We start from the raw sequence: 22,214 nt of genomic DNA on the forward strand, positions 1-22,214 counted from the left end.
CACTGGTAACTTCCCCTTTTCATTTAAAATAAGCTCTGGAGGCAGATTCTCATTCAGATCAGTGTCCAACCCATGGATCTTAACAGCTCATTTACATATAAGAAAAACATTCATATTTCTGGAATAAGACATCAGATTGAAGCCTACTATCTGGCGGCAATAAATAACTAGCATGGCTGCTGGACATGTTCCTGCGAATTGATTTGCACCATCTCTAATAACCATGTCACCTCAGCTGGGTTGCGTAGCCCAAGCATGGTGTTGCTGGCTACCAATTTTGGAGCTGGCTGAGATTTTCCAAGACAGGAATTTGCATTAATGACCTAGCCTTAATGGCTGACAGTGTGTAATTGGTGGTTCACAGAAAACAGTTAAAAAGCAACTGATACCCATTAAACGGATATTTCACTATTGTACTAGCAAAGCTCCATTGATTTTGGGTCATGGCGCTCCACTTTGGTTTGTTCTCAACACCTGAGTTTTCTGTGTCATTCTGTCATCAGTGCTGTGTGTGAAGGAGGCTGGATGACTGGCTCATACAAAAAGCAAACCCAACCCCCTTTTCTATCTATTCATTCACCATTACAAAGAAGGGAGATTGCTTAGTTATTGAAATGAGCCAGTCAGGCCCTTCACTTATAACACTAATGACATGCTGACACAAAAATCTCTCCCAGGTCAGGCAAAAACTGGAAATGGAGCTGGCACGACCCAGGAACGTTGGTGAAAGCAGTATGATATTTATATTGTATATACGTCCAAACATAACTTTTTTCTAAAGCGAGCAACCCTTTTTTTAAAATGAAATTAAAATCGAACTCCTATCAAATACATAGCATTAGGGAATCCTGGCCTTACATAACACTTGAGGCTCCACTCTACATCAGAATTGAGCACCCCTAATGGTACTACAGGGCCATATTTCCCTCTAGTAGAAAACTTTGTATAATCTACTCCTGCCCCCCCACATCTACTGCAACAACTTTCATAGCAGTCTATGCAGACCGGTAATAAGTCACAGCAGACCCCCACACCTTCCTCTGACTAATTCTTGGGCAGCACAAGGTTTCATAGTACGGGTACTGTAAATGTGTACAGATTGTGTATGTGTAGGAGTTAAGTCAAGAATGCTCAGGTCACAATGGAGCGCTTGTATTATATTCCATAGTTTAAGGCTTCCACAATTAGGTTGTGGTGTTTATCTGTGGAATTGAAAGTATGAATTGGCTTCCATTCTCATATGTGACATGGGGTTGGGTGGAATTGGATACAGCTAATGCTTTCAAAATGTAAAATGAAGTTCAATAATTTACAAGCAGAGAAATTCTGGATGCATTTGTTACAGTTTCTGAGAGTTCAATTAAGTTGGTCCACCTGTATCTTGTGGAATTCCCGGGCCTCCAACAGATTGGGCTGAGAGCCCAAAGGTTAATAATTGCTGGTTGACATTGATAGCCTATCGCATTCCTCCTTCAGGCTGAAAAGCTAGTCAACAGGAAGAATAACAGCACGTGTGCTTGTCTTAGGTTTTACTGTACAAGTAGAACTGTGGATAATGTATGCAGACCTTATACAGGACACGGATCAGAAGTTCTGCTGGTAAGATCCAGGTGACTCTGTGCATAAAGTAGAGCCAAGTATTAGGAGCCTGTACGGCAATACAGAAAGTTCTTGCAGCCTAATACGTAGCCAAACGTGATCAATGTACCACCTTGTGGTGACTCCATGCTTTACTCTGTTACTGTTTTCTCAACCAGTCCATAAGACCATTTTTTTTCTGTTGCACTCTATATGCAGAGGTTGTACCAAGCTGAAATAAATGTGACTAAAAGGTGTTGTCCACCTTTGGGAACATTTTTTTTTTTACTTAAATTAATTTATTTCTTGCAAAAAAATCATTTTTATAATTGGGTTTCATGTATTTTGCACCTTTTTGCTTTTACTGGCTCTTTATTTCCCAGCACATTCAACTTCTATGTGGTCTGTAGTCATAAATCAGCCAGTAGGAGCTCAGAAAAAGACAAATTTAAGATCTGCAAACTCCTTGTCAGCATTTATGGATTCTCAGTGTCTGTGGCTGCTGCACCCAGCAATACGTACACTACGTACACCACGGAGGCAATAGAAGATAAACAGTGCAACATTTTTAACCCCTTCACGACATAAGACGTATATTTACGTTATATGCCGTGTCCCTGTCTTTGATGCGGGCTCCAGCGCTGAGCTTGCATCTTTTCCCACACATGACAGCTGATTTAATTAGCTCGCATGTGCCTTTAACAGCCGCTGTTAACCAGTTAAATACCGCTGTCAGTCTTTGATAGCGGGATTTAACACTCGTCGGTCAGAAACGCGACATTTTGGCCGCTCGTCAGCGCCCCTGTCACGTGATTGATGGGTTAACAAAAATATTAATCAGCAAAATATAGCTGTGCAGACACAAAATAATAATCCCCTACAACTAGAATGCACAACAGACAATAATGAAAATCAAACAAGCTTTATTGAATAAAGTGGACAAACAAATAAGGAATAATACAGAATCCGACAGGTGATGTTATACGGGATAAAGTGCCAAAACAGGTAAATAGATAGATAGATATACAAAATCATGGGAACATGTATAAAATATTATGAGTAGCAAATGATGCTAAAGACTTGAGTAAACCCAAGAAAATGTATAAAGATAATTATCTAATATCTGGTGGGTACATGCGGACACAATCACAAGATGTATGATATAAATATCAACCGCTCAAAAAGTGGAATTGTGAATAAGAGAAAAAAGGGGGACTCTTCAAAATTTGCATACATCACAAAATTGTAAAAATAAATGATTGTGATATTTCCCATAGTAGTAATGGAGTAAAGTGACAGTGCTAGTAATAGTGCAAATATGCAAGAATAAATAAAGGAAAAGTAATTCAACAATTAAGGTATAGTATCCACAATTAGAGCAATCAATCCCTCATATAATAAGGAGGAGAGCAAATGCAAAAAGCAATAAAATAGGCATGCTTACCACCAGTGTGTAGGCACTGAACCCCGCGTATCCCGACGCGTGTTTCGCCTTGCTGGCTTTAACGAGGGATGATAGAAACATGGGTATGGGGTCCTTAAATAGAGTCCATTGGCCAATGGAATAAAGGTAATCATGTTCCCATGATTTTATATATCTATCTATCTATTTATCTGTTTTGGCACTTTATCCCGTATAACATCACCTGTCGGATTCTGTATTATTCCTTATTTGTTTGTCCATTTTATTCAATAAAGCTTGTTTGATTTTCATTATTGTTTGAGGATTGTGATTGATGGGTTGTCATAACAGCCAGGGGTCTGCAGAAGACCCCTGTGCCTGTCATTATGAAACTCTTGTGAACGCTGACCCATTGCCAGCGTTCATGGGAGATTGTTATTTCTGCAATGCTGAAACACTGCTATGTACAGTATAGCACAGGCAATCGGATGATCGCAGCTTCAATTCTCCTAAGGTGACTATTAAATAAAGTAAAAAAAAAAGTTTTTAAAAATATGAAAAAAATATAAAAACACAAAAGTTCAAATCATCCCCACTTTGCCCCACTAAAAATAAAACAATAAATGAAAAATTTTGGTATCATTGCGTTCAAAAATGTCTGATCTATCAAAATATAAAATAAATTAATCAGATCGATAAACAGCGATCGTATAGAGAAACGAGAAATTTTTTTTGAAAGGCCAGTTTTTAGTTTTTTTTGGGTCGTCACAGAATTGCAATAAAATGCAGTAAGAGGAGATCAAAACATCAGATATATCCCAAAATCAGTAAAAACGTCAGCTCAAGGCACAAAAAGTGAACTGTCACACAGTCCAGATCCCGAAAAATGTAAACGCTACGGGTCTCGGAAAATGGCGACAAAGTCAAATACTTTTTTCATACAAATTTTGAAATTTGTTTTCACCACTTAAATAAAAAATAAACTATAGATGTTTCTATCTGCGTTCTCGTACTGAATATGGGGAATCATATTGCCAGGTCAGGTTTACCACATAGTGAACATAGTAGATAAAAAAAAAACAATTATGGAATAGCACTTTTTTGCAATTTCACTGCACTTAGAATTTTCTTTCTATTTTTCAGTACACTATATGGTAAAATCAATGGTGTCACTCAAAAGTACAACTCGTCCTGCAAAAAACAAGTCCTCATTCAGCTATATTGACAGAAATATAAAAAAAAGTTATGGCTCTTGGAAGAAGGGGAGTAAAAAACAAAAATGAAAAAACACAATAGCAAAAATTATTTTTAGCCACAATTACATGATTTAGTGAAAAAAAAAATGTCCTTAAAGGTGGACAATCCTTTAAAGGTTTAAATCTAATGAAACATCACTGAGAGAACCTGTCGGCTGATACTGCCCAATCCGCTGGCAGCATGTATCAGGCACTGATTTCAACCAGGTACGTTTGGCTCTGAAGCACTGCAAAATTTTAGAGGAAAACATACTTTGAAAGGTGCCGGAAAACAATCTGCATAGACGACGAGTCAAAAAGGCCAGTCCCCAGCGGCCAGTTTTCCTGCCTACTCCCCTTGAGTAATAGGTTCTCTCTTTGTGTCTGACTAGGGAGAAACTTGACCGTCACTGGCTGCCGACAAGAAAAGCCGCCAGGGACCCGCCTGTCCAACTACTCTGCCATGCATCTTTAAAGTACAAGTGCTTCTCACTAAATTAGAATATCATCAGAAAGTTAATTTATTTCAGTTCTTCAATACAAAAAGTGAAGCTCATATATTGTATAGAGTCATTACAAACAGAGTGATTTATTTCAAGTGTTTATTTCTGTTAATGTTGATGATTATGGCTTACAGCCACTGAAAACACAAAAGCTATTATCTCAGTAAATTAGAAAAATTAACAAAAAACACCAGGAAAGGCTTCTTAAGCATTTAAAAAGGTCCCTTAGTCTGTTTCAGTAGGCTCCACAATCATGGGGAAGACTGCTGACTTGACAGATGTCCAGAAGGCAGTCATTGACACACTCCACAAGGAGGGTAAGCCACAAAAGGTCATTGCTAAAGAAGCTGGCTGTTCACCGAGTGCTATATCCAAGCATATTAATGGAAAGTTGAGTGGAAGGAAAAAGTGTGGTAGAAAAAGGTGCACAAGCAACCAGGATAATCGCAGCCTTGAAAGGTTCATTAAGAAAACGCCTTTCAAAAATTTGGGGGAGATTCACAAGGAGTGGACTGCTGCTGGAGTCATTGCTTCAAGAGCCACCACACACAGATGTATCCAGGACATGGGCTACAAGTGTCGCATTTCTTGTGTCAAACCACTCATGACCAATAGACAACCCCAGAAGCGTCTTACGTGGGCCAAGGAGAAAAAGACTTGGACTGATGCTCAGTGGTCCAATGTGTTGTTTTCAGATGAAAGTAAATTTTGCATTTCATTTGGAAATCAAGGTTCCAGAGTATGGAGGAAGAGTGGAGAGGCCACAATCCAAGCTGCTTGAGGTCTAGTGTGAAGTTTCCACAATCAGTGATGGTTTGGGGAGCCATGTCATCTGCTGGTGTAGGTCCACTGTAGTGTTGAGCCACCCCCGTAGTGTTCGGGTTCGGTTCGGTTCGTCGAACGCCGGGATGTTCGAGGAACTGTTTGTCGAACTGTTCGTCGAACACCTTAGAACACCGTCGAACATCGTTAAAACCAATGGCAGGCAAACAAAAACACATAGAAACACATAGAAAACACCTTCAAAGGTGTCCAAAAGCTGACAAACTGCTCAGAAGACGCTCTCTTTAAAAAAGCCGGCCGGCAATTCAGCAGCGGCATACACCGGTACCCGACAATTTAGACAAGAAGGAATAGAGCATCACACATAGATTAGATAGATAGAAACATGTCAGTCACACATATAAGAAGCACAGTGACAGTGTTGCTTACTGTACTTGTCATTTAGTGTAAAGGATTTATTTGAAAAAATAATAGTGTTTTCATGCACCATCTCTTTAAAAAAGCCGGCCGGCAATTCAGCAGCGGTACCCGACAATTTATAACAGAAAGAATAGAGCTTCACACATAGATAGATATAAACATGCCAATCACATATATAATAAGTACAGTGATAGTGTTGGTTACTGTACTTGTCATTTAGTGTAAAGGATTGATTTAAAAAAATAATAGTGTTTTCATGCACCGTCTCTTTAAAAAAGCCGGCCGGCAATTCAGCATCTGTACCCGACAATTTAGAACAGAAAGATAGAGCATCACACATAGATTAGATAGATAGAAACATGTCAGTCACACATATATGAAGTACAGTGATAGTGTTGATTACTGTACTTGTCATTTAGTGTTAAAATAAAGGATTTATTAAAAAAAAAATTGGCGTGGGGTTCCCCTTAATTTTAGTCTCTAGCGGAGGTTAAGCAGACGGCTGGGGCAGATGTTTGAAGCCTGGGAAGGGGGTAATACTCATGGAGCTTCCCAGGCTACTAATATCAGCCCCCAGCTGAATACCTAGCCTTTACTAGCTATTAAAATGTGGGACCCCCTCAAAAAAATGACGTGGGGTCCCCCCTATTTTAATAGCTAGCAAAGGCTAGGCAGACAGCTGGGGGCTGATATTAATAGCCCAGGAAGGGTACCATGAATATTGGCCCCCTCCCAGGCTAGAAACACCAGCCGTCAGCCGCCCCAGAAATGGCGCATCCATAGGATGCGCCAATTCTGGCACTTAGCCTCGCTCTTCCACGCTGCCCTGGTGCGGTGGCAGTGGGGTAATAGGGCTGGGGTTGATGTCAGCTTATAATGCCAGCTGACATCAAGCCCAGGTTAGTAATGGAGAGGTGTCTATAAGACACCCCCATTACTAACCCCATAGTGAAAGTTAAAAAAAAAAACACAAACACCCAGAATAAAGTCCTTTAATTGAAATAAACACGCAATTCTTTATTGTTCTAAATTAAACCATACTTACCATCACGCCCATTCCAGCTGAAGCCAATGTCTTCTGCAATAAAAGTAAAATAATAAAGCAACCTCATCCTTACCTTTCCATGGTTCCCACGACAGCTTCAGCTCTGCTACATCGAGATGACAGGCTGGACCGCAGCAGAACGCTGCCATCCAGCCTGTCATCCCGCAGACACTGAGAAGAGCAGGCATGCTTGCGCTCCTCAGTGTCTCTCTGTGACGGCATAAAGATGAGCCGAGGTCATGTCCAATGAACTCAGCTCACCTCATGCTCGTCACTGACAGCGTGGGAAAATTCTCCTGCACTCAGCGCTTCAGCGTGAGAATTTTCCCACGCTGTCAGTGACGTGCATGAGGTGAGCTCATGTCCAATGAACTCAGCTCACCTCATGTACGTCACTGACAGCGTGGGAGAATTCTCACGCTGAAGCGCTGTGTGCAGGAGAATTTTCCCACGCTGTCAGTGACGTGCATGAGGCTGATATTTAAATTTGGCGCACAAATCGGTGATTGGTCGCGGGCAGCGTCCGCGACCAATCAGCACGGTAGTGTTTAACTTTGGCGGCAAGATCAGTGATTGGTCGCGCGCCAAGACCGCGACCAATCACCGATTTGGGCGCCACATTTAAATATCGGCCGCGACCAATCAGCACAGCGTTGTTTAAATGTGGATCCAAGATCGGTGATTGGTCGCGGCCGATATTTAAATTTGGCGCACAAATCTGTGATTGGTCGCGGGCAGCGTCCGCGACCAATCAGCACAGTAGTGTTTAACTTTGGCGGCAAGATCAGTGATTGGTCACGGTCAAGACGGCGACCAATCACCGATTTGTGCCGCACATTTAAATAGCGGCCGCGACCAATTGGATGTCAGCGCCGCTCCCCGATCCTCCCTTGACACCCTAACCGCATGGATGTCAGCGGCGCTGCCTGTGCGGATACTTCCGCTGCGAGAACCCGGGACATGAGCGGGCGCTCGCAGCAGAAGTATCCCGACCCGCAGCGCCGCTCCCCGGTCCTCCCTTCACACCCTAGCCGCTGATGTCCCCACAGTATCCGCATGGTGTTACAAAGGTCCGGACATTTGTGTTAAAAATCGCTGATTGGTCGCTGGCGCTGCCCGCGACCAATCACCGATTTGGGCGCCAAATTTAAATATCAGCCGCGACCAATCACCCATCTTGGCTCCACATTTAAACACCGCTGTACTGATTGGTCGTGGACGCTATTTAAATGTGGCGCCAAAATCGGTGATTGGTCGCGCCCAGCGTCGGCGACCAATCAGCACAGCGGTGTTTAAATGTGGAGCCAAGATTGGTGATTGGTTGCGGCCGATATTTAAATTTGGCGCCCAAATCGGTGATTAGTCGCGGGCAGCGCCCGCGACCAATCAGCGATTTTTAACACAAATGTCCGGATCTTTGTAACACCATGCGGATACTGTGGGGACATCAGCGGCTAGGGTGTCAAGGGAGGACCGGGGAGCGGAGCTGCGGGTCGGGATACATCAGCTGCGAGCAGTCGCTCATCTCCCTGCTTCTCGCAACGGAAGTATCCAACCAGGCAGCGGCGCTCCCCGGTCCTCACCAATACGATTAGCTGATTGGTCGCGCTCTCCGCACGCGACCAATCAGTGATCTTGGCGCTAAAGTTAAACACTGCTCTGCTGATTGGTCGCGGACGCTGCCCGCGACTAATCACCGATTTGGGCGCCACATTTAAATTTCGGCCGCGACCAATCAGCGAGCTTGGCGCCAAATTTAAACAACGCTCTGCTGATTGGTCGCGGACGCCAGACGCGTCCAATCAGTGAGATTGGCGCCAAATTTAAACAACGCTCTGCTGATTGGTCGCGGACTCCAGCCGCGACCAATCAGCGAGATTGGCGCCAAATTTAAACCCTGCTCAGCTGATTGGTCACGGTTGCCGGCCGCGACCAATCAGCAGTATTGGCGCCAAATTTAAACCCCGCTCTGCTGATTGGTCACAGTTGCCTTCCGCGACCAATCAGCGATTTTGACGCCAAATTTAAACACCGCTCTGCTGATTGGTTGCGGCCGGCGATTGCGACCAATCAGCATTATTGGCGCCAAATTTAAACCCCGCTCTGCTGATTGGTCGTGACCGCCGGCCGCGACTAATCAACATTGTTGCCGCCAAATTTAAACACCGCTCTGCTGAATGGTCGAGGTCGTGACCAATCACCATTATTGGCGCCAAATTTAAACACCACTTTGCTGATTGGTCGTGACCACAACCTATCAGCATTATTGGCGCAAAATTTAAACCCCGCTCTGCTGATTAGTCGCGACCGCCGGCCGTGACCAATCAGTGATATAGTCGCCAAATTTCAACACCGCTTTGCTGATTGGTCGCGGTTGCTGGCCGCGACCAGTCAGCGATTTTGGCGCCAAATTTAAACACCGGTCTTCTGATTGCGCCGGGTCTGCCGCATACATATTCTAGAATACCCGATGCGTTAGAATCGGGCCACCATCTAGTTTCATGAAATAATTTAAAAAAAAATTGACGTGGGGCTTCGCACTATATTTGTGTCCAGCCAGGTACAGCAGGCAGGAACGGGCTGCCCCCAACCACCAGCTGCCTATTTGTACTTGGCCGGACACAACAATATAGGGAAGCCCTTTTTTTCTTAATTATTTCATGAATTTCATGAAATAATTAAAAAAAAAAATACGTGGGGCTTCGCCCTATTTTTGTGTCCAGCCAGGTACAACTAGGCAGCTGGGGGCTGAAATCTGCAGCGCAGGGAGGCCCAAGCTTTCTGGGTCCCCCCAGCTGCAAATTGCAGTCCGCAGCCACCCCGGAAAATGGCGCGTTCATAGAAGCGCCATCTTCTGGCGCTGTAGCCAACTCATCCAGGGCCCTGGTGCGGTGGCTCACTGGGTAATAAAGGGGTTAGGGCCAGCTTGGCATTATCAGCTGGCCCTAAGCCCGAAATTCATGGGGTCACGCCAATATTAGACATGACCACTATGAATTTCTAGTAAAGTATTTAAAAAAAACACAACACCCAGAAAAAAGTCCTTTAATTGAAATAAACACACAATTCTTTATTGTTCTAAATTAAACCATACTTACCGTCACGCCCATTCCAGCTGAAGCCAACGATCTCCTGCAATAAAAGTAAAATAATAAAGCAACCTCATCCTTACTTTTCCATGGTTCCCAGACAGCTTCAGCTCTGCTACATCGAGATGACAGGCTGGACCGCAGCAGAACGCTGTCATCCAGCCTGTCATCCCGCAGACACTGAGAAGCACAGGCATGCTTGCGCTCCTCAGTGTCTCGCTGTGACGGCATCCAGATGAGCCGAGGTCATGTCCAATGAACTCAACTCACCTCATGTACGTCACTGACAGCGTGGAAGAATTCTCCTGCACTCAGCGCTTCAGCGTGAGAATTCTCCCACGCTGTCAGTGATGTACATGAGGTCAGCTGAGTTCAATGGACATGAATGAGCTCACCTCATGCACGTCACTGACAGCGTGGGAAAATTCTCCTGCACTCAGCGCTTCAGCATGAGAATTTTCCCACGCTGTCAGTGACGTGCATGAGGTGAGCTCATTCATGTCCAATGAACTCGGCTCACCTCATGCACGTCACTGACAGCGTGGGAAAATTCTCACGCTGAAGCGCTGAGTGCAGGAGAATTCTCCCACGCTGTCAGTGACGTGCATGAGGTGAGCCGAGTTCATTGTCGGCTCATCTTTATGCCGTCACAGCGAGACACTGAGGAGCGCAAGCATGCCTGCGCTTCTCAGTGTCTGCGGGATGACAGGCTGGATGGCAGCGTTCTGCTGCGGTCCAGCCTGTCATCTCAATGTAGCAGAGCTGAAGCTGTCCTGGGAACCATGGAAAGGTAAGGATGAGGTTGCTTTATTATTTTACTTTTATTGCAGGAGATCGTTGGCTTCAGCTGGAATGGGCGTGGTGGTAAGTATGGTTTAATTTAGAACAATAAAGGATTGTGTCTTTATTTCAATTAAAGGACTTTATCCTGGGTGTTTGTGTTTTCTTTTAACTTTGACTATGGGGTTAGTAATGGGGGTGTCTTATAGACGCCTCTCCATTACTAACCTGGGCTTGATGTCAGCTGGCATTATGAGCTGACATCAACCCCAGCCCTATTACCCCACTGCCACCGCTACAGGGCAGTGGGAAGAGCGAGGCTAAGTGCCAGAATTGGCGCATCCTATGGATGCGCCATTTCTGGGGCGGCTGACGGCTGGTGTTTCTAGCCTGGGAGGGGGCCAATATTCATGGCACCCTTCCTGGGCTATTAATATCAGCCCCCAGCTGTCTGCCTAGCCTTTGCTAGCTATTAAAATAGGGGGGACCCCACGTCATTTTTTTGGGGGGGTCCCCCATTTTAATAGCTAGTAAAGGCTAGGTATTCCGCTGGGGGCTGATATTAGTAGCCTGGGAAGCTCCGTGGATATTACCCCCTTCCCAGGCTTCAAACATCTGCCCCAGCTGTCTGCTTAACCTCCGCTAGAGACTAAAATTAAGGGGAACCCCACGCCAATTTTTTTTTAAATAAATCCTTTATTTTAACACTAAATGACAAGTACAGTAATCAACACTATCACTGTACTTCTTATATATGTGACTGACATGTTTCTATCTATCTAATCTATGTGTGATGCTCTATTCCTTCTGTTCTAAATTGTCGGGTACAGATGCTGAAATGCCGGCCGGCTTTTTTAAAGAGACAGTGCATGAAAACACTAATATTTTTTTTAATAAATCCTTTACACTAAATGACAAGTACAGTAAGCAACACTGTCACTGTACTTCATATATATGTGACTGACATGTTTCTATCTATCTAACCTATGTGTGATTCTCTATTCTTTCTATTCTAAATTGTCGGGTACCGATGCTGAATTGCCGGCCGGCTTTTGTAAAGAGATGGTGCATGAAAACACTATTATTTTTTTTGATAAATCCTTTACACTAAATGACAAGTACAGTAAGCAACACTGTCACTGTACTTCATATATATGTGGCTGACATGTTTCTATCTATGTAATCTATGTGTGAAGCTCTATTCTTTCGGTTCTAAATTGTCGGGTACCGGTGTATGCCGCTGCTGAATTGCCGGCTTTTCATGTTTCACTGTTGGCACTGTTCCCATCGATTTGGGCAATCACTGTAATGCCACAACCACCATGGCTGTGGCATTACAGTGAGTGGCAGACAATCCCTGCATGATTGGTGCTCTAAATAGCGCCAGACATGCAGGACACGCTTTTGGTGCACGAACAGTTATCGAACATAACCTCGAACAGCCGAATTTTTTGCAAATCGTTCGGGTTCGTCGAACAACTCGAACACCGCCCAAAACAGCTCGAATTTGAGATTGGCGAACAGTTCTAGTCGAACACCGCTCATCTCTAGTCCACTGTGTTTTATCAAGACCAAAGTCAGCGCAGCCGTCTACCTGGAAATTTTAGAGCACTTCATGCTTCCCTCTGCCGAGAAGCTTTTTGGAGATGGAAATTTCATTCTCCAGCAGGACTTGGCACCTGTCCACACTGCCAAAAGTACCAATACCTGGTTTAAAAACAATAGTATCACTGTGCTTTATTGGCCAGCAAACTTGCCTGACCTTAACCCCATAGAGAATCTATGGTGTATTGTCAAGAGGAAGATGAGAGACACCAGACCCAACAATGGAGATGAGCTGAAGGCTTCGATCAAAGCAACCTGGGCTTCCATTACCCCTCAGCAGTGCCACAAGCTGATTGCCTCCATACCATAGAACCATAGAATCATAGAATCATAGAATGGTAGAGTTGGAAGGGACCTCCTGGGTCATCTGGTCCAACCCCCTGCACAAAGCAGGATTCACTAAATGATCTTAGACAGATGTCTGTCCAGCCTCTGTTTGAAGACGTCCATTGAAGGGGAACTCACCACCTCTCGTGGCAGCCTGTTCCACTCATTAATCACCCTAACTGTCAAAAAGTTTTTTCTAATATCTAATCTATGTCTCCTCCCATTTAGTTTCATCCCATTACTTCTAGTCTTTCCTTGTGCAAATGAGAATAAAGATGATCCTTCTACAATGTGACAGCCCTTGACATATTTGTAGACAGCTATTAAGTCTCCTCTCAGTCTTCTTTTTCGCAAGCTAAACATTCCCAAATCCTGCAACCGTTCCTCATAGGACATGGTTTGCAGACCAGTCACCATTCTGGTCGCTCTTCTCTGAACTTGTTCCAGTTTGTCTATGTCTTTTTTAAAATGTGGTGCCCAAAACTGTACACAGTATTCCAGATTAGGTCTGACCAAAGAGGAGTAAAGACCGATAATGACTTCACGTGATCTAGACTGTATGCTTCTGTTAATACATCCCAGAATTGTATTTGCCTTTTTTGCTGCTGCATCACACTGTTGACTCATGTTCAGTCTATGATCTATTAGTATACCTAAGTCTTTTTCACTTGTACTGTTGCTTAGCTCTATTCCTCCCATTCTGTATATGCTTTTTTCATTTTTATTGCCCAGATGTAGTACTTTGCATTTTTCCCTGTTAAAAACCATTCTGTTGGTTGCAGCCCACTGCTCCAGTTTATTTAGGTCTTTTTGAATCCTCTCTCTCTCTTCTCTAGTATTAGCTATCCCTCCTAGCTTTGTGTCATCAGCAAATTTAATCAGTTTACCCTCAATTCCTTCATCTAAATCATTGATGAAGATGTTGAACAATACAGGTCCCAGGACAGAGCCCTGTGGTACCCCACTTGAGACATTCATCCAGCTGGATGTGAAGCCATTTACAACCACCCTTTGAGTCCGATCACTAAGCCAGTTATGAATCCACCTAACAGTTGCCTGGACCATTGCATACTTGGTCATTTTTTCAATAAGGATGGTGTGAGATACTTTGTCAAATGCTTTGCTGAAGTCAAGATATACTATATCTACAGCATTTCCCTGATCCACCCAGTCAGTGATTCTGTCATAGAAGGAAATTAAGTTAGTCTGACATGACTTGTTAGTTACAAACCCATGCTGACTCTGGTTAATCACTTCATTCTTATCCATGTACTTACATACATGTTGTTTAATAATTTGTTCAAAGATCTTTCCTGGTATAGAAGTCAGACTCACCGGCCTATAGTTCCCTGGGTCCACCTTCTTCCCCTTTTTGAAGATAGGAACAACATTTGCTCTTCTCCAGTCTTCTGGGACTTCTCCTGTTCTCCAAGAATTTTCAAAGATTATGGAGAGTGGTTCTAAAATTTCTTCTACGATCTCCTTCAGTACTCTGGGGTGTAATTCATCTGGACCTGAAGACTTGAACTCATTTATGTTAGCTAAATATTCCCTCACAATCTTTCTGTTTACAGATAACTTGGATTCTTCTATTCCTTTAAAAGGACAGTGAAGATCAGTTGATGTTACATTTTCTTTCTGAGAGAAAACAGATGCAAAATAGGAATTAAAAAGTTCGGCCTTCTCAACATCCTCTCTTACCATTTCTCCATTTTCATCCTGTAAAAATCCTATAGCATCTTTGACTTTTCTTTTACTTTTGACATACCCCCAAAATCCTTTTTTATTGCTTTTGACATCTCTTGCAAGCCTTAATTCATTTTCAGCTTTAGCTAACCTGATACGTGCCCTGCAGGATCTGCAGACTGCATTATAATCTTCTTTAGATATGCCTCCCTCTTTCCATTTAATAAACATTTCTTTCTTTCTTTTTAGCATGTGTTTAAGTTCTGTGTTCATCCATCCTGGTTTCCTTAAATGCTTCCCATTCTTCCTACTTTTCGGGATTGTTAACGATTGTGCTTTGAGAATCTCATTTTTAAAAATTTCCCATCCTTCCTGGACATTTTTGTCCTTAAGGACATCCAGCCATTGGATCCCTCCTATTCTCTTTCTGAGTCTCTTAAAATCTGCCTTTCTAAAATCTAACCTTGAAGTTTGAGTCTTCACATGTCTTCCTCCTCTAGTTATCCAAAATTCTATAATAGCATGATCGCTGCCTCCTAGGGTCCCAGCCACCTTTACCTCCTCAACCATTTCCTCCCTGTTTATAAGGATTAGATCCAAAGTAGCAGATCCCCTTGTTTTCTCCCCTACCTTTTGGAAGATAAAGTTGTCAGCAAGAGAGGATAAGAATTTGCTTGACCTGTTAGTTTTACTTGAGAGAGATTCCCAACAAATGTCTGGATATTTGAAATCTCCCATGACCACTACGTCATATTTTTTGGAGAACTTTGTCATTTGATACATAAAGAGTTCATCCATATCTTCAGCTTGCCCACGCCACATTGATGCAGTAATTGATGCAAAAAGAGCCCCGACCAAGTATTGAGTGCATTTACTGAACATACATTTCAGTAGGCCAATATTTCGGATTCTAAAATAATTTTTCAAGCTGTTGTTATAAAGTATTCTAATTTACTGAGATAATGACTTTTGTGTTTTCATTGGCTGTAAGCCATAATCATCAATATTAACAGAAATATACACTTGAAATAGATCACTGTGTTTGTATATATGTTTCACTTTTTGTATTGAAGAACTGAAATAAATTAACTTTTTGATGATATTCTAATTTAGTGAGAAGCACTTGTATGCTTTTATCTGAAACTTCACAGCATTTCAGAGACAAACACACCTCACTGAGATCATACAGCCAGTGTCTAATTCATGCTTCCTGTAGGGGCAGCATGTATCAGTTTTCAGGTTCCTTAGATTTTTTGCTGCATTTATAGAACTTCTAGTTTCCAATTCCAATCCTATGTCAAATAGAACTATGGCCCTTTCAGAGAAAAAAGATCCAATAATAGAAGTTTACTGGGATTTTCCAAAAAGGTTTTATAACATGTCACTTTAAATTGTCAGAGCTTTGGGGCCGGGGGTCAGTGACTAATCCAAGAATAGAGAGCTCCCTTTCCAAGCTTGTGTTACTCTGTACTGAAGCTAGAAGTAATGAAAACCTCAGAGCCCTGACTGATCGCCTCTCAACAATGGTTATGACTTCCTGATTGTTTTCTCAAAATTTCCTGTGTCCAAAATTTGATGCTATTTTGTGAAGTTGCAGAAGTAGATTATGGTCCAGCACCCCAGCAGGAGAGCTCAGAAATGGGAATCTAGCACCATGTTCTTGGACCTTGTGAAAGAATCAGACTGCCCAGAGCGAACTAAAAGATATAAATGTCGTCTTTTAGTGTGATATATAGTGTGGGTAACAGAAGCCTCCCCATGACGCTACAGAAATGTCAACTTGTAAAGACTCCAGTTTCTTTGGGGTTCCAACTTTGGTCAATGTTAAAACATGACTTTGAAAACTGAAGTCGTTATATTGTTTCTATTAGCTTTAGTTTATATCAAACAAGAGAGGGCAGAAAAAGGCACTAATACCCAATTCAAAGGTTCACATCATGACACCAAAAGTGCGCCATTAATAAATATTACCAGGTATGGAGCTTTATCATCTCTTGATCAAAGTTTCAAAGTTTCGGATTATAGGGCAGGAATATGAGAGTAAGGTTGGGGTCACACAAGCGATGATTCTCTCATGCTAGAAAATTGGCTCAATTATGCTAATGAAACTCATCTGAAACTCTGTCAGAGTTTGATCCGACTGTCATCTTAGCGTGATCCAATTCTCTTTCATGCGAGAACCAGAGCACAGTTGTAGAGAAAATGGAGAACTTAATTTCTTCGTCTTCTCCATTGCCTTATGTCGGACTGCAATCGGATGACATCTGAGTGCAGTCTGATGCACCCATATACGTTTATGATTGCGCGTGATCCGAATTCTGGAGCCACTCGTAGCATACTGGGATTTGGCATGATAAAAAAAGTAGATCAGCACTGTCCCACAGTATAACAGTAGTCCGAGTGCTATCCTATAAAGCATTGGACAGCACTCGTCCGTGTTATACGCCAGTGTGAGTGAGCCCTAAAAGGAATAACTGAGAAAGTGAGCATTTTGGATGGGGTCTCCTTCTTTATCTAATCATTGGACGCCATTAAATTAAGTTCCAGAACCACACAAAGCTAAAAATCACCTGGAATGTCTACTGGCTACTGTAAAATACGGCTTTAAATACAACGCACGTTGAATTGTATAACTTAAATATGTCCAAAGGGATCCTGAAAACATCTGGACTTTGGAGTGAGCTCAGCCCCGGTGAAGCTGTAGTATACAGACATTCATCTTTTATTAGTGTCACTTGTAACATTATACTGTGTGCAGCCCCAGGTTCGGTCAGCTTTGTTGTAGGTCCCATCTGACAGTTTTCATACACAGCAGTAATCTTGGTCTTAAAGGGTTTGTTCATATAATTATTTTATAGAAGTGCTGCATATATAGAAGTTTATATTGACATTTCATAATCACTGCATGTATACAAACACTGATATATAGTCACGGGTTTGAGCTCAAAGACAGTATTGACACAGATGGTGCATTGTAAAGTTTTTGTACTGTCTTCTTAGCCACACCAACCAGAAATCATCATACTACTGTTTTATTTTTTCTGGCAGTTTCTGATAATGTGAATTTAAACTGGGCCATTTACACTTTCAAATTGGTAAAATGGCTGCCTTTTATCTATTAGTCAGTGTTTACTGTCAGTCAGTCTGTAAGATTACGTTCCCATGATGAGATTTTGTTGAGTTTTTGATGCTGTGTGTTTTCACCAAGAAAAAAATGCAGCATCTTAGGCCACGTTCACACGTTGTAAGCCAAAACCAGGAGTGGAACAGTCAGAGGAAAAAAGTATAATAGAAACACGTCACCACTTCTGTATTTATCACCCACTCCTGGTTTTGGCTTACACATACTGAGGTAAAATTCTGACCAAATACTGAACATGTGACCCTGGCCTTGCAGTTCCAGCAAGGGGTATGGGATTTAGGGCTCTTTTTCACACATTCTGATATTTCCGGTACTGGAAAGACGAGTACCGGAGATATCCGTGCCCGTGTGCACCTGTGTGGCACACGTGTGACAACCATGTGCCGCCTGTGTGCCGCATCAGTGTGACATGTACCGGCGCTTGAGAATCAGCTGTTCCCCAGCGCCGGGTGCTGAACGCTGTCCTCATCATTGTCCCCTGCCGGTGCTGCGATCAGCACCAGCAAGGAACCATGATGAGAGTAGTAGTCTGCTCCTGCAGTGTCCAACTGTAAAAATAAGAATAAAATAAGAAAATCCTTATACTCACCTGTCCTGAGCGTTTTTGCCTCTCCCTGGCCGAAAAAACGCGTGCGATTTACATGCATTTTTGCCGCGTTTTTACATGCATTTTTTTAAGCGTTTTTGTACATCAATGAATGCTTTTTGGAGCTAAATAAAGTTATTTGGTGGGAAATTGCTTAAATTCTTGGATTACCATAGAACTGGGATGAGTATATTGGTTCATTTAAATGATTAAAGAATGTGTCTGCTGTAATTCAAATAAAGTGTTTACACTGTGTCTGTGTGTTTATTTAACTCTTTACTTTACTTTAATTAAGTTTGGACGCAGAAAAAGCGTAGCGCTGCTATGTCTGGATCGTGGGCACAGAGCTTCCCGCATAATTTTTATAACCAGCAGAGGGAAAGCCGACCCCTGAGGGCTGATATTAGTAGCTGTGGAAAGGGCCATTAGCCAAAAATGTTCCCTGGCTACTAATATCAGCCCACAGCTGTTTGTTTAGCCTTTACTGGCTAGATTACCGTGGGACCCCAGAAAAAAATTGACATGGGGTCACCCTATAAAATCTAACCAGCAAAGGCTAGACTAGACAGCTGCAGGCTGATATTAATAGCCAGGGAAGGGGCCATGGATACTAGCCCCCTCTGCAGCTATTAATATCACCCCTCCACTTTGCTGGAACTGTAAGGCCACGTTCCCACTTTCAGTATTTGGTCAGTATTTTACCTCAGTATTTGTAAACCAAAACCAGGAGTGGGTGATAAATACAGTAGTGGTGACGTGTTTCTATTATACTTTCCCTCTGATTGTCCCACTCCTGGTTTTGGCTTACACATACTGAGGTAAAATACTGACCAAATACTGAACGTGTGAACGTGGCCTAAGACGCTGCATTTTTGATGCAATGAAAATACACAGCGTCAAATACTCACCAAAAACTCATTGTGGGAACACAGCCTTAGCCAGTTTTTAGTTATGTACAGTTAGTTGGTCTTGGCTTGTATAGTCCTCAGTATCATGAGTTCTTCTTTGTCCTGGGTTTCTTCAAACCAAACACAATGTCCAACCAATTGACTTAGCTCATAGACCTTAAAATCCACATACACGAGTGTAGCCACGCTTCTGTGCACTGGGCCAAGTTCATTGCTGATTCCAGTGTCTTCAAACACTATAATATAGGCCTGAACATAAATGGCATCCATCTGTCTCACAGCTACGGAGCGTGCCACTAGCTGGTGGTTAGTTCAATAAACAAAAAGTTACACTAGAGACCAGACTCTGCATGCAGAACGCCTGGTATTTCAGCTATATAAACCCTCCAGGGTTAATGACAACCATATTGAGCAGGAGAAGAGCGCAGCTAGAAACTCCTGCCAGCAGCTGTAATCACAAGCTCTCTGCATTGTGGGCCATTACTGTAGTAGATTTTATAAGAGAACTGATAAGTACTTCTCTCCTTAGCCATGAACTTTCCATTGTGCCATTTGAGCAGCAGAAGCTCCTTACGTTAAGGCCACGGCACCACTATCAGTATTTGGTCAGTATTCTGTCAGTATTAGTAAGCCAAAACCAGGAGTGGGTGATAAATACAGAAGTGGTGACGTGTTTCTATTATACTTTTCCTCTGGCTGTTCCTCTCCTGGTTTTGGCTTATAAATACTGATGTTAAACACTGACTAAATACTGAATGTGTGAACGTAGCCTCAGGCCACGGCCCCACAATCAGTATTCGGTCAGTATTTTTTCTCAGGAGTGAGGGCCAAAACCAGGAGTGGGTGATAAATGCAGAAATGGTAACTTGTTTCTATTATACCTTTTCTCTGATTGATCCTCATCTGGTTTTGGATCCAACTCCCGAGAAAAAATACTGACCAAATACTGATAGGGGGGCCGTGGCCTTAAACCAGGGTTCCCCAACTGCAGTCCTCAAGGCCCACCAACAGATAATGTTTTCAGGATTTCCTTAGTATTGCTCAGGTGATGGAATCGTTGTCTGTGCAGGTGATTTAATTATCACCTGTGCAATACAAAGGAAATCCTGAAAACATGTCCTGTTGGTGGGCCTTGAGGACTGGAGTTTGGGAACCCTGCCTGAAGCTACATTACAGAGTAAAAAACTTTGTAAAGTAAAATCTGCTATTTGGCCAATTCATTGACTTCTCTGATGGCTGATCTGACATTGGACTATGTTATAGTAATATATGCAAGTTGGCATTCCTATACCCAATATCTTAGGAAATCTAAAATCTGGCTAAAAGGATTTTAAAAGATATGAACATGTTTGTGGCCAAATTTCTTTTTACTTAAAGAGGTTGTCCACTACTTTTACATTGATGCCCTATTTTTAGGATAGGGCATCAATGTCTGATCAGCTGACACCTGCCACACCCACCGATCAGCTGTTATTGGTGGCTGCAGCTGCTGGTCGAATGTACTTACTTGCGGAGCTTGGCCATCTACTTGTAGTGACCGGGGCTTGGTACTGCTTTGAGTAGGAGGCGGATGTGCAGTAGCAAGCCCCAGTAGACGGTCAAGCTCCGCAAGTGAGCACTTCTGGCCGGCGGCCGCCGCCACCATTAATGGCTGACCGGTGGGGGTGCCGGGTGTCAGACCCCGGGCGATCAGACATTGATGCCCTATCCGAAGGATAGGGCATCAATCTAAAAATAGTGGACAACCTCTTTAAGGCCAGGGCTGTGGTAAGCCAAAGCTCTGACTCCGACTCCTCAGTGTCACTGACTCCGACCCCTGACTCCAGCTCCCTCATACATAGCTCATATTTAAGCGATAAATTTACTGTAGTAAAATGGTAACATCAGGCTTTTCATCGCCATTATGGTACAATAATCAAGCTATTTCCTGTTCACTCTAGCAGTTCTGAGATGAGTGTGGGCATTCCTTCCCAGCTCTTTTTTCCTATGATCTATAAAGGAGCTTCATTACTGAGCATGTACATAAAGTGCAGCACAGACTCATCTCAACTAAAAGCTGAGATCCTTAGATCAGGAATAGAACAGACGTTTATAGGACATTTCATAACTTCCCAAATTCTTATAAAAAAAATATTCAGCACATCCTGCATTGTACTACTGTACCCAATTTATTATATATTTTAGGACCCGTAGTCGGTCCATATTATACCGACTCCACCAAAATGGACACTGACTCCACGACTCCGATTCCACAGCACTTCTTAAGGGCATGTATTATTGGCTACAAATCATTGTTTTACAATTGGGATACCATTAAATATGTTGCACATTTTGGCATTTACAAGCTCTCTGTTTCCATGGACATTGCTGGCTATTAAAGCAACCTCCACCCTAGGACTGAAAACTGATTATATGGTTGTTATATTTATTCACTTTACCTGGTGCCCTCCGTTTCCTTTCAGTTGCCTCAGATTGGCATTCTGTTCTCCCTGTTTTCAAGATGGCCAATTTTATGGCATGGGGAATACAGTGGTAAGTCTAAACCACACCTATCCTGCCTTATATGTGCTGTGGGAGAGGAATGGCAGGAAAGGTGTGATTTAGACTTACTACCATGCTTCTTCCCTTGCATTTGCAGGTGCCATCTTTGAGGCAGGGGAATGGAATGCCACTCAAAGTGAATGAGGCAAATGGAGAGCAGCAGACAGGGCGACTAAACATGACAAAAATATAGTCACTTTTAATTCCCAAAGTGAAGAATTTAACTGAGAATTTGTCAATGAGCTTGTTCTGAAAGGAGAGTTTGTAACTCTTTTATCTGTCTATTTCTGAAATACCTGTGAGCTGGTTTATGTACCCAAAGTCCATTTCAACTTTTATGTGGTCTGTGGTCATAACTCAAAATGTAGGAACTCAGATAAAACAGTTACAAAATCCCATTGGAACAAGCTCGCTGATGGATTTTCACTCAACTCATTCTGCAGCCAGCGATAAATAATGCAACACAAAGGCTATAGAAGAAAAATGATGCAAATTTTTTCATAAAATCCAATTGCAAAAATGGTTTTGAGTCAAACATACACTCATTAAAGCAAGAAAAATTGCCCCAAAGGTGTCCATATTCT

General features: G+C 42.7%; 1 protein-coding gene across 1 annotated transcript in view; it reads left to right on the forward strand.

Annotated features, from left to right (window-relative positions):
* BMP3 (bone morphogenetic protein 3) overlaps positions 1-22,214 on the forward strand; it is a 97,229-nt gene that overhangs the window by 74,220 nt on the left and 795 nt on the right. The gene's annotated exons all lie outside the window — the stretch shown is intronic.

The sequence above is a fragment of the Phyllobates terribilis genome, unplaced genomic scaffold, assembly GCF_046119375.1.
Source record: "Phyllobates terribilis strain yellow unplaced genomic scaffold, ASM4611937v1 Scaffold_1__5_contigs__length_1240528914, whole genome shotgun sequence".
In the NCBI taxonomy this organism is placed as follows: Eukaryota; Metazoa; Chordata; class Amphibia; order Anura; family Dendrobatidae; genus Phyllobates; species Phyllobates terribilis.